Source organism: Monodelphis domestica, chromosome 1, assembly GCF_027887165.1.
Source record: "Monodelphis domestica isolate mMonDom1 chromosome 1, mMonDom1.pri, whole genome shotgun sequence".
Lineage (NCBI taxonomy): Eukaryota > Metazoa > Chordata > Mammalia > Didelphimorphia > Didelphidae > Monodelphis > Monodelphis domestica.
This window is the reverse complement of record NC_077227.1, coordinates 164,225,486-164,237,811: the sequence shown is the minus strand read 5'-3', so window position 1 is coordinate 164,237,811 and position 12,326 is coordinate 164,225,486. Positions and strand designations below refer to the sequence as shown.

At 41.9% G+C, this 12,326-nt stretch overlaps 1 protein-coding gene across 1 annotated transcript in view; it reads right to left on the bottom strand.

Annotated features, from left to right (window-relative positions):
- The window catches only part of THSD4 (thrombospondin type 1 domain containing 4), a 995,684-nt gene extending 984,234 nt beyond the window's left edge, over positions 1-11,450 (bottom strand). The window contains exon 1 of the mRNA XM_007479653.3: positions 11,188-11,450. The gene's annotated coding sequence lies outside the window, so the exon portion shown is untranslated. The remainder of the gene's footprint in view (positions 1-11,187) is intronic.
- Between the last annotated feature and the right edge of the window lie 876 nt (positions 11,451-12,326).

Genomic DNA, 12,326 nt, shown 5'->3' with positions numbered 1-12,326 from the left:
AGGCCCAGGTCCCTATCCCTACAAATTTTGTTAAGCCCTTCTTTCATTTTTTAACAATAACAATTATAATAATAGCTAGCATCAAAATAGCACTTGCAGCTTTGAAAAGGTCATTTGATCCTCACAATAACCAAGTGAGATGTGCTTTTATTAAACCCATTTTATTGATAAAGAAGCCGAGGAGGCTCAGAGAAGTCAAATGATTTGCCATGGATCACATAGCTAGTAAGTGTTGAAGGCAGATTTAAACTTCAATCTTTCTGATTCGGGGTTTAGGATGCCAAAAGTTCTTCACACCCAGCTGACTTCTCCATTCTGAACCCATTCTAAGACTGTCACCCTAACCCTTTTCATAAGAAGCAGTCACTAACTTTTTTAATACATTAAAGAACTATTTTATCCTTAGATCACCAATTACCTCATGAATTCACTTGCTCTTAGGAAGAACCTATACATATATATACATATACATATATGTTATATATAAAATATAAATAATATAATATATAAAACATATAATAAATAGATTGTGAAACAGACCTTCAAATAGTCAAGCAAGCCACCAGGACCACCAGGACCTTTGCATTTATGTCCTGAAAAATGGAAATCAAATCTAGGTGGAAAGGATCTTAGCAGTTCATATGCACTTATGTGCCTCCTCTATCTTATAAAAGAGGCAGAAATCCTCAACTCTTAAGGTATTGAACTCCAGCTTCTTGTGCTCAAAGGGCAGAACTACAATCAGTGAACAGGAATTACAGAGAAGTAGATTCCACTTAAAATAATGAAAAACGTTCTGACCCCTAATGCAGTCCAGAAATGGAATGTGCTATTGCCTCTGGAGATAGTGAGTTCACTGTCACTGGGAGGTCTTTAAACAAAGGCTGAATGACCACTTGTGGAAGAAGATGTAGAGTAAATTCATGCTTCTAAAATATGGGATGAACCAGAGCACCCATGAGGTCCCTTCCAATCCAGAAACTTTATGATTCCTCATACACAAATGTTCTCTCCTCCAAGCGATTAAAAAAAAAAAGTCTCTATGTAACTGCTGTGCCAAGGAACGTGTAGCAGTGTACAAGCCTGGTCAGACAAGAGGCCAAGAACAGAAGAGACCAGGTATTTGTCGGGGTCCAATGTAAAGCCATAGGTCTAGAAGCCAGAAGTTCAAGTAAGGGGCAGGAAACTATATTCTACTGAAGAGAGAACTGAAAATCTTAAGAGTAAGAGTCAGCAAGACAGGTACGTAGTCAGCTAGGTGGGAAAAATAATTAGATCTCAAAAGTCAAAGCAGAAAAGGCACATAAAGTTAGGGCATTAAAAGCTCCAATATTAGCAAAGGTGAGGCAGGGAAAAGTCCTAGCTTTGTAGTTGTTTGAATGATGCCTCTGATGCTTGCTATCTGGGTGACCTGGGAAAGTCAATTCCTCATCTGTTAAGTAAGGAGAGGGGAGTGTGGAATGTGAGCTAGAGGGCCCCCAAGATCCCTTTCAGATCTAAACCTATGATCACAAGGGAGACCAGCCCTTAAGAAAGAAGCTTGTCCTCTGCCATCTTTTATGCTGCTTTTGTAAAACAGCTCCAGTTACATTAAATTAGAATATATTTGGAGGATTTAGAACTGCAAGTGTAGGGGAGATAACCATGTTAAGGAAAGGGACCAGGGAAGAGCAGCTATAGATGGGGTCAGAAATGATGAGCTCAGAAAACTCGATTAATGTCCTTTTGAAATATAACAGTCCCAAATGGCATAAACCCAGGCACTGACATTCAGGAAAAGAATAATGATGTCGATCACATTATAACTTGTTCAATGCCATCTGAAAGCTTCCAGGAAGGAAACAGATAAACTCATTGCTGTGAATCTTGCTTATCATCTTTCCTTTGAAATAAAGGCTCTCATTCAGTCTTGCTCCTCCTTCTGCTAAACAACAGAGGTTAGTGGGATTCCAAGAAAATGGAAAAATAAAGGAAATGGCATTTTTTTCCAACCATAATCACATGCCAGTTAGCCTTGCCATAACTCAAAGACAAAAATTCTACTTTCCTCCTGGGGCTGATGCAGATACAGAGAGATAATACCATAGTTATTTTACTGCCAGAGTTCAAAAAGAGGCATAGTCTAAAGGGTTAACATTTCATTTCCCTTCTCCTTTTATGTCTTAATCCCCATCCTACCCTGGGTACATTCCAAACCCACCTGGAACAGGTCACAACCCGTAGGGAGCCCACTACTGGCCCTTCCTTTTCCCTGGCAGCAGATTAGATGGAGCTCTTGTTAATCACTCATTACATCTGTCCTAAGAGATGACCAGGCCCCCAAGCATGCAGGCAGGCAGCCAGTACAGAACTGAACTGTAGCCAGCAATGCACACTGGTGCCAAAGGCCTGTTGGCTGAATGACACCCTTCCGAGACAAGATATACACAGTGCTGAGCCTGACAACTGTCCAGAAGAGCCATGCCCATGAGAAGAGGGCATCAGGTAAGACCCTACTAAAGATGCCAAGGTGGTACCCCAAAAATGTGTCATTCACAGACAAAATACCTTTCAGCTGCCCAAACACAACAGTAAAAAGCTACTCTCCTACTATGAGGCACCATTTATTCAAGGCAAATGCTAAAGAAAATGTGCTCCTGGATTCTGTTTCTAAGGTGCCTCCTGGGAGAAAGGAAAGGCATGGAGTGAGCTAGACATTCTTATCATTCGGTTGATTGGCGAAGAGGGGGAAGAGGCAGTGTGCTATGACAGTGAACAGACAGTGTCTGGGTCTAGAGTCAGAAACACCTGGCTTCGAATCTAGCCTCGATACTTCCCATCCCAGACCCCCTGCAAGCCAAGGAACCTCTGTGAGCCATATTACCATCTGTGCTGGTGCAAGAAGTGGCCCAGGAGGAGGAAACCACAGATCTTTCTCCGTATTCTAGTGGAGGGACTGGCTTCTACAGAAAGAATAATGATGCCAACTCACATTTCATATCATGCTGTCAGATGTTTAAAGTCCTTTACCCACAACAACTCCTCCAGGTAGAGAGTCCAAGTATCATCAACTGCTTTTTGGGGATGAGAAAACTAAGATTTAGAAAAGTAAGAAATAAAATAAAAAACAAAAAAAACTTTCCAAGGATCACACAGCTAGCAAGTTTCTGAGTCAGGACTGAACACGGGTCCAAGATGATGAGACTGACATCAGTATAACACGATATGATACCAATATAGGCTACATGAAGACAGGTACTCACATGGTTATGCTGGTAAATGTTTAAGTCATCTCTCTGGGGGGAGGGGAGGAGGAATGTAAGCATGACATACCTTTAAGTTTAATATGCATTATTCAGACTTCCTTATGTCTAGATAATCAACAAAATAATAAATCAAGCCCTGATTTGTAACTTTTTTTAAACCCTTACCTTCCATCTTGGAATCAATACTGTGTATTGGTTCCAAGGCAGAAGAGTGATAAGGGCTAGGCAATAGGGGTTAAGGGACTTGAACGGGATCACATAGCTAGGAAGTGTCTGAGGCTAGATTTGAACCCAAGCCCTCCCATCTCTAGGCCTGGCTCTTTTTTAATGAGTTCCAAGGTTTAAATGTTCATATTGAAAATTTAAATGTTAGACTTGTGATCTGGGTCAAGCTGGTTCAAGCATACTTTTGCAGATTCACTAGCACCACAGAACCTTGATCTGTGGCAAAGTAGAGGTGCTTTTGACAAAAAGAGAAGTCCTAGATCTCTCAGACCTTCTTAGGTAGCTGAAAAAGCAATTTGGAAAATCTCCGGACAACTCCAGGAGCATGGACTTTAAGGTGAAGGAGGTTGGGAGGAGGGAGAAGGTATACAAATTGGGGTTCATTTATATTCTGAAAAATATACTTAAAATCTGGAAAGTAAGTTCAACTAAGCGTTGATGGTTTTGATGATAGAGGATAAGATGCAACAATGTACATCCCCCAGAATTCCACATTTTCTCGTGTTTATGCTCTCTGACATCACCCAAAGCATAAGTTAACTTTTTAGCCTGGAGTAAAAGCAGTGAATGATTCACTCCACAAAGAAGGGGATGATTCTACTCGTTCAAAACAGTTCTTCCCCAAACATCCCCTATACTTTGTCATCGTTAATGCTTTTGCTCACTTATTAAGGATAATCCTCCTATCTAACATATATACTGCTTTATTTTTCATAAAGCACTTTAAATACCACCCACCAGAAGAGTACATGATCCCTTCATCCTCTAAGACCTCCTCTGCCCCATATTACACCCTAAGTATTCCAAGCCTTGCCACTTGCCCTAACACAGAATCTTAAAGACCACTGTGACTTCTCTTCCCTGAAGCTAAATTTTCCCAAATTGTGTTATTTCCCTGAATTATAATATGAACTCATTGACATTAGGAACTCCCTTGCTTTTTTCTTCTATTTGTATTCCTGGATTGTAGCACAGTGTATGTAGTAAGCGCTTAATACATTCTATCATTATCCCCATTTCACAGGTAAAAAAACCTGAGGCATAGAGAAATTAAATTATTTACTCAAGATCATGTAAGTACTAAGAATCACAGGTGGATTTCAAACTCATCTTCTCACTCTAAACCCACTGTTTCTTCTGCTCCATCACAATACTTCCCTGTACCACATCTACTTTTCTCATGCCTAGAATACCCTTTCCCCCAATCTTCACCTTTTGACCTACTTTGTCATTCTTTACATACACTTTATACTTTATAATAACTCCTAAGAGTATATCATTTTCGTTAAAGTCCATAATCTGCTACCATTTTCCCTTGCTAGTTTTATCTCCTATTACCACTGACTGATTAGAAATCTGTATAAAATTCTTGCAAAATTCATATGAGAATGACACTTTACAGTTTACAATGGACTTTATAAATATTTCCTCATTTGACCTTCAGGATTATCATTACTTTTTCCCAGGTAAATTGTACTCCACCACACTATATTACTTGCCAACCCTATATATGCCCTGTGATTTCTTGCTTCCTTTGCTCATAGTGCTCCTATGATTAGAACCTTTTCTTTCAACCTTACCCCTTCCTACTCCTCACTCCTGAATTCCATGGCAACCTTTAAAACCCAACTCAGGTACCGTCTCTGCCATGAAATTTCCAGTTGGTAATGACCTTTTTCTGCCCCAGACACTACTTAAGAAATCCAAGTGAAAGAGTTTTTTATAAAAGGGGGGGGGGAATCAGTGAAGGCTTCAGAGAATAAATTATATTCATTGGATTTTATTGGATGGGTAAGAATTCAAGAGGGCAAAGAATAATCTGGGTTGGCTCAATCAAACAGAGCTAGATCATTCTTTAAGGTGCAGCTCCAGGGTCAATAGCAAGGCCCAGGGATTCTGAAGAGAAATTATGAAGTTATGAAAGGGAGTTATGTGAGAAGGCTGAGTAGGGAGGGTAGTGACAGATTAGGAAGAGCTATGGATGCCAAGCAAAGTAATTTGAATTTACTGCAAAGACAGTAAAGAATTACTGACAAAATTTTAGCAGACGAGCCAAAACTATATATAAAGAAAACTAATCTAGCAGTAGTATGACTAAAGAATTCAATAAGTGAGAAAGTGTATGTAAAGGACTTTTTGGAAGGCTATTGCAATAGTCCAGGTGGGTGGTAATGAAGAACTATATTGGTGAGAATAATTATTGGTATGAGATGAGACAAAGATAGAATTGGCAAAATATAGTAACTTATAGGACATAAGTATTGTGAGAGATTGAGAGAAGAGGAAACAGAAGGTAATGAAAATGAAAGATTAGGTAAATGGTGGTACCATTGCCATGAACCCTGAAGACAAAAGGAAGAGCAATTTTAGGAGAAACCATAAGTTCAATCTTCAATGTCAAAACATCACTGGATCATCCAGGTGGCAATGTCCAATATTCAAGCAGAGAAGAGGAACTGAAGCTCAGAAGAAAATGTAGGGCTAAAGATACAGCTATGGGGTATCATCTACATAAAAGTAGTAGCCACAGGGGTAGAGGAGATTGCTGAGAGGGAATGAAGAAAGAACAAAGGAAAGAATCAAGGATAGAACTAAGGGAGGAATCCAAGGTTTTGAACAAGAGACAAAACCAAAAGGCAGGGAGGAGGGCACCTTAAAAAGAAAAGAGAGCCTATTTGGCCATTGTGCCTACAGCCTGTACTCAAAGAGATGCTACTTCTCTTCTAGTGGACAGATCAAGGTATTTTGAGACTCTAAGCAAAAGATGCAAAAAATAACAGGGTTTGTTTTCACCAGAAGGACATTAAATATTTTCAAGCAAAGGTTTTCCTTTTACATATATGTAAAATCACAGAAAAGGGAGAGAAGAGGACCACAGATAAAAACAAGGAGTGATAAGATACAAAGACAAAAAGTTCAGGAGGTGGTCAGCTGATCCTCCCCTTTGTGTCTTCTCTCATTATTCTCTTTGGGAAAGTTGAACTATTCTCATATGAAACTATCAGTCCAAATGAATCACAAATAACTCACTATCTCAACAGTCAACCACTATCTTAAGCTTCATTACCACACCTTTAAATGGCTCAAATATTTCCATTTAGATATCTCCTTGCCACCCTCAAACCCAACATGACTAAGCTAATCAAAATAATTACATAGATTTATGATTTATGATCTGCTCCTATTCTTGATTTCTCTATCTCTATTCATAAAACTACATGGCTGTTTATAGCACTGAATTTAGAGCCAAAGGACCTGAGTTCAAATCCTGTAATTGCCACTTCCTACATGTGATCCTGAGTTTGTCCCGTAATTTCTCTGAGTGAGTTTCTTCATCAACATAAAATAAAGAGGCTGGATTAACTGATTTCTAACATCCTTTTAAAATCTAAAAGGAAGTTTCCATAAGCACAACACCTCAGAGTCAGGTATGGTAGGAAAAGAAGGAAATAGGAGATGGAAGAGAGGTGAGATAGAAAGAGTTGGACACCAAGTCATCCTTTTTTGTAATATCTCATAGGTTCTTACCCTCCTGGCTCGTTGGTCTAGGGGTATGATTCTCACTTTGGGTGTGAGAGGTCCCGGGTTCAAATCCCAGACAAGCCCAGTTGTTTTGGGGTGTATGGGGTGCTCAGGGAGGAGTAATATCTTTGGTATGGAGGGCTCGTCGTGCTCTCCTAGGGCAGCTCTCCAGCCTCTGACCCTCACCTGACACCCAGCTCTCACTTGTGGCTCCTAGTAGCTGCTAGCATGCGGCAGCGGCCACACCCCGGGCAACGGCTTCGACAGCCCGACTAAACCTTGTGAGGGTAGGCATTGGGTCGTCGTGGACCCCTGGTGAACTAGGGCTTTGCTCACCCAGCATGTGAAGACTGTTTCGGCGGAACAGGCGGAAGAAACCAACAAGAAGGTTCAACGGCTGAGATGGCGATGCAGCAAGGCACTGTGGAGTGCTTAGGGCGTGTTGGAGCACAAAAGACAACAGAGCCATCCATTGCAGCTGAGGAAGTCTCCAGATGTAACGACTTTTCGTGCCACTGGACCCAGGCTTCCAACGCCGAGAGAGTGGGACTGTCTCTGTGCAATGACTTTTCCACTTAAATCTCCTTCACCCATAAGTGTCTTTTTGCACAAAAACGCACAAAGACAATCGTCATCCTCGGTTACCGAGAGACTACTACCATAGGTTCTTGCTTTCTTTTCCCTACTGCTGGTACTTGGCTATTATTGAGTTGTTCCAGTCATGCCCAACTCTTCATATGACCCTATTTGGGTTTGTTTGGGTTTTGTTTTTGTTTTTCAAAGTTACTGCAGTGGTTTGCAATTCCCAGCTCATTTTGTAAAACTAAAGCTAATAGATTTATGTGACTTGCCCAGGTTCACACAGTTAGTAAGTGTCTGAGGCCAGATTTGAACTAAGAAATGTGAGTCTTCCTAACTTCAGGTCTGGCACTCTATCCACTGAGCCTGCTAGCACTTTATTCTACAATCTTATTGTCCCTTGCCTAGATTATTGAAATAGTCTCCTAATTTGTGTCCTAATCTACAGACTCTCCCCAATCAAATCCATTCAATATGCCTCCAGGTAAATTTTCCTCAAATATCACTTTGTTCTTGTTACTCCACTGATCACAAACTTTCATTCCCCATCAGCTACTGGATAAACTCATAAGTCTGACATCTAAGAATTTTCACAATCTGGCCCCAGACTACCTCTGCAACCTTCTTACCCTAATATGAACCCTCCATTCTAGCCAGCCAGATCTTTTCACTACCTTCTACACATGTTTTACAATTTCTAGCTTTGAAACTTTGTTCCACCTCTGTAACTCCTTCCTTCCTCTTTCCTTCATCAAGACTCAACTCAAAATTCTCTATCCTTGAATATTCATTCTTTCTTTTATGAGGCTAACCCAAAATGATTACCCCTCTCCTCTGAATTCCTATATCACTTTTTATTTTAGCTGTCATGCAATTAACATATATGCTCCCTCCCCTTCTTTACTTACTGAACCTGACTTTCCCTCTTCCCTTCAGTGTCCTCCTCTAGACCTTATAAGATACTCACTTTTGTTTTGCTTCATTCTGATTTTATCATATAGTGTTATTATTTTCATTTGTCTTATTCTCCCTGCTAGACTATAAGCTTCATGAGAACAAAACTAACTTTTACCTAAAATTTGTGTCTTATCTAATGCCCAGCCTGGACTGTACATAGTAATAAATCACTGTCAAATGAACAAATTTCCTTCTATTTATCATCAGTTAACTTCTTGAGTGTTGTTGTCCAGTTGTTTCAGGCATTTTGGACTCTTTGTGACCCCATTTGGGGTTTTCTTGGCAAAGATACTGAAGTGGTTTGCCATTTCCTTCTCTGGTTCATTTGACAGATGAAGAAACTAAAACAAACAGGGTGAAATGACTTGCCCAGGGTCACCCAGTAGTGTCTGAGGCTGGATTTGAATTCAGGAAGATTAATTCAAGGCCTGATTCCTGACCTGGTACTCCATTCACTGAACCACCTCTTCCCAATTGGATTGTATCTTTGAAATGGGCATTTTTAGCCTTTGCTTTTTTTGTATACTGATGACATTTAGCCCATGTTTTGACAATCACAAACATTCAATGTTTTGATTTTCTGAGGGAAAGGCGTCTTATGTCAATCAATCAACTAATGCACAAGAATTAATTGCCCAGAATTGTACTAGAGGTACATACCACAAGAGTAAGATGGTCTCTTTTTTCAAGTAGCTTACATTCTACTTGGGGACAACATAAATTTACAGATAAATACACATAGTATATACAAGAAAAAAAAGTACATAGTGATAGAGGAAGTGGAGGGGAGAGGAGACACTAACAAAAGAGATTCAGGAGGAAATGCTTCCTAAAGGAGGTGCTTTTTAAGGATCAGCCTTGTCAGGATCTAGAGGTTGAAAGAGCTGGAAAAGAGGAGGTAGGGAGTTCTGGGCATCTCAAACAACCTATGCAAAGCCACAGAGTAGAGAGATGGACTCTCATAAACTAAGCCTTATCCCTAAACCAGTGGTTCTTTACCATGAATAGATTTCAGGGAGTCTGTGAACTTGGGTGGGAAAAATTACACTTTTATTTTCACTAACTCCTAACTGAAATTTAGCATTTCTATTCCTGGAATGGGAAGGGGTCATTCACTAAACTGCCAAAGGGATCCATGACACAAAAAGGTTAAGAACCCCAGTCCTAATCCCTTTATACCAGGGGCCTCTTTTGTAGCAGTCCATTCAGGGGGATTCTGGTTTCCTGCCTACTTCTCACTGATTAATTTCAGTATGTGAGTTGAAATTTTTGAGGGGTTCAGAAAAACGAAATAATATCAGAAGATTTCTTATGCATGTACATACTATATTGAGGACCACTGTATATGGTTGTTGTGCTCTCCATTCAGTCAAAATAAAACCCACCTAAATAAAAAACCACATGCCCACCACATCATCTGAGGCAATTAAGTTGAGAAACAGAAGTCACAAATAATTATAGGTATTGCAGACCTTACAAATCTAATCCAACGCCTTCCTTTTACAAATGAGGCAACTGAGGTTCATTTACTAAAAAACATTCCTGAAAACCCAAACTGATTACTTCACTCATAGGGGTTCCAGATCTACAGAATTCCATTTTTTAAAAAAAACTAAACTTTTATTTTAAAAATAAACTGTTAAAACAAAATAAAATAAACTGTTAAGCTGTTTGAAGACAAAAGTAGTTCTTCCCCTGAGCCAATTCTTAAACAGGGCACAAGGAGGGCAGGTATTTTGAAACAAACTTTGGAGAGCTCATCAGAGTTGGAACGCACAGTGAAAAGAGATCCAGAACATCACAGAAATCTGACTGTACGACTTAGCTGAAACTAACACACACTTGCAAAAGAGGCTTTTTGGAAGTCAGGTTTTTTTTTGGTTGCGTCTTTTTTTTTTTAAGAGGCCCCCTCATATCGTGGAGGCCCTAGAGTGAAGCTTGGTTAGCTTATACCTAAATTCAGCACAACTCTCCTCAAGCCAGGAGAAAAGGCGGCCCCATCCCCTGCACGCAGGGACGCCTTTGGAGTGGGGCGGGCGGGAAGCGAGGACTGGGTGGGCAGGGTCTGCTCCAGCCTCCACCCGGCGGTTTGAGGCCCATCCCCTCTCCCGGCCAGGGCTCCAGTGAGTAAGGAGACCCTGCCCGGGAACTGGAGAACAGCAAATTGCGCCAGACTGGCCGAGCCTGACTGAGCTTGATTGAAAGTTAAAGCTCTGGAGAGGAGGCGCACAGCATAGGCACTGATGAACTCCAGGAACCTGGGGGCCCGGGACAAAAAAGATAAAAGAATGGACACCCACAGTGGCATAGACGCACGCACAAGAACACAAGAGCGCACGCATACTCGTTCGTTTCCCCAAGCCCCGAAGCAACATCGCAGGGACCCAAACTCTGGGGAACCCAAGGTGACACACCCACTCAGCAGTGCACCGCACGCAAGGACACATACACACTCACTCCCTGCCTTACACATATACATTCACTGTCACACACATACACACACACACACACACACACACACACACACACACACACACACACGCACACACGCTCCCCAATACCCAGAGCGGGAAGCGCCCCAGTACTAGAGGCCAATGCGAGAAGAGAGGGAGAGGGCAGCAGCGAGAGGCGCGTGGTCCGGGCTGGGCGGGCAGCTCACCTGGCGGTCAGTGTCCGGGAGCGGCCACAGTGGCTCGCCTTGACTTGCTTTGCTGTGCAGTGCCTCGCCTTGCCTCGCCTCCGCGTGCTTCCCGGAGCCTGGCAAGCGCTGCACACCGCTACATGGACTATACCCCCAACCCTGGCCCGCCTGGCCCGCGCTCCGACTCTAGCTGCTCGGGCAGCGGGGTCGGGCACGCTATGCTCTGGCTCCCGATTTCTGATCCCCGCTCCCGGCTACCTCCGTCCCTCCTCCCTCTCCCGCTCCCCCGGCCTCCTGCTGTCAAAAGGCGCCCCCTCCTGCCTCCCCCTGGCGGCCGGCTCAGGCAAGGGCATCCCCTCCTCTATATCCCCAACTGACTGAAGACACAGGAGCTCTTGGCATGGGTGACTGAGAACCAGTAAAGAAAAAATCTGGTTTAGGAACCAGAGTTGTCCCCTCTCTCCCTTTACCCGCCTTGCAAGAGCTTTCCCTACCCACCTCCCAGAAGGGATAACTCTAAGACTCTAGGAACCCAGAGATAAAGTCCAATAACTGTGAGCCTGGACAAATCACTTAACTTGTGCTTGCCTCGGTTTCCTCTATTATAAAACAAGAATAAATGATAGCGCCTATCTCCCAGGGCTGTTGTGAGGACCAAATAAGATACTATTTATTTTTAAAGTACCTAGCACATAGCAGAGTAGATACTTAATAAGTGTTTGTGGTGGAGGATGGGAGAGAGAAATATTATGCCTGGTTTCCTAATGAAGAGACCTGGGTTCCATCTCCCAGGAACTAGAAATTAGGAAGGAAGGCTGAATGTTATGGGCTTGTAGGTTTTAGAATTAAAAGACATCCTATAGTTCATTTTACACAGGAGTATAAATAGCATCTAGTGAGATGAAGCAGTTTGCCCAAAGTTACACATATATTAGCTTGGACACAGCATTGGCTATGGAGATGGAGGACCTAAGGTTGAGTCTTAGATAAAGCAATTTATTTCTCTGGGTCTCAGTTTCCTTTTGTGTAAAATGCCAACTTTGGACAAGACCTGTGATTCCTTCTAAGTAAGGGATCTAGCATTGAATATAGATTCTTCCATTCTAAATTCCAAATTCACTTCTCTTACCATACATATAAGGCCATTGCAAGAAGTT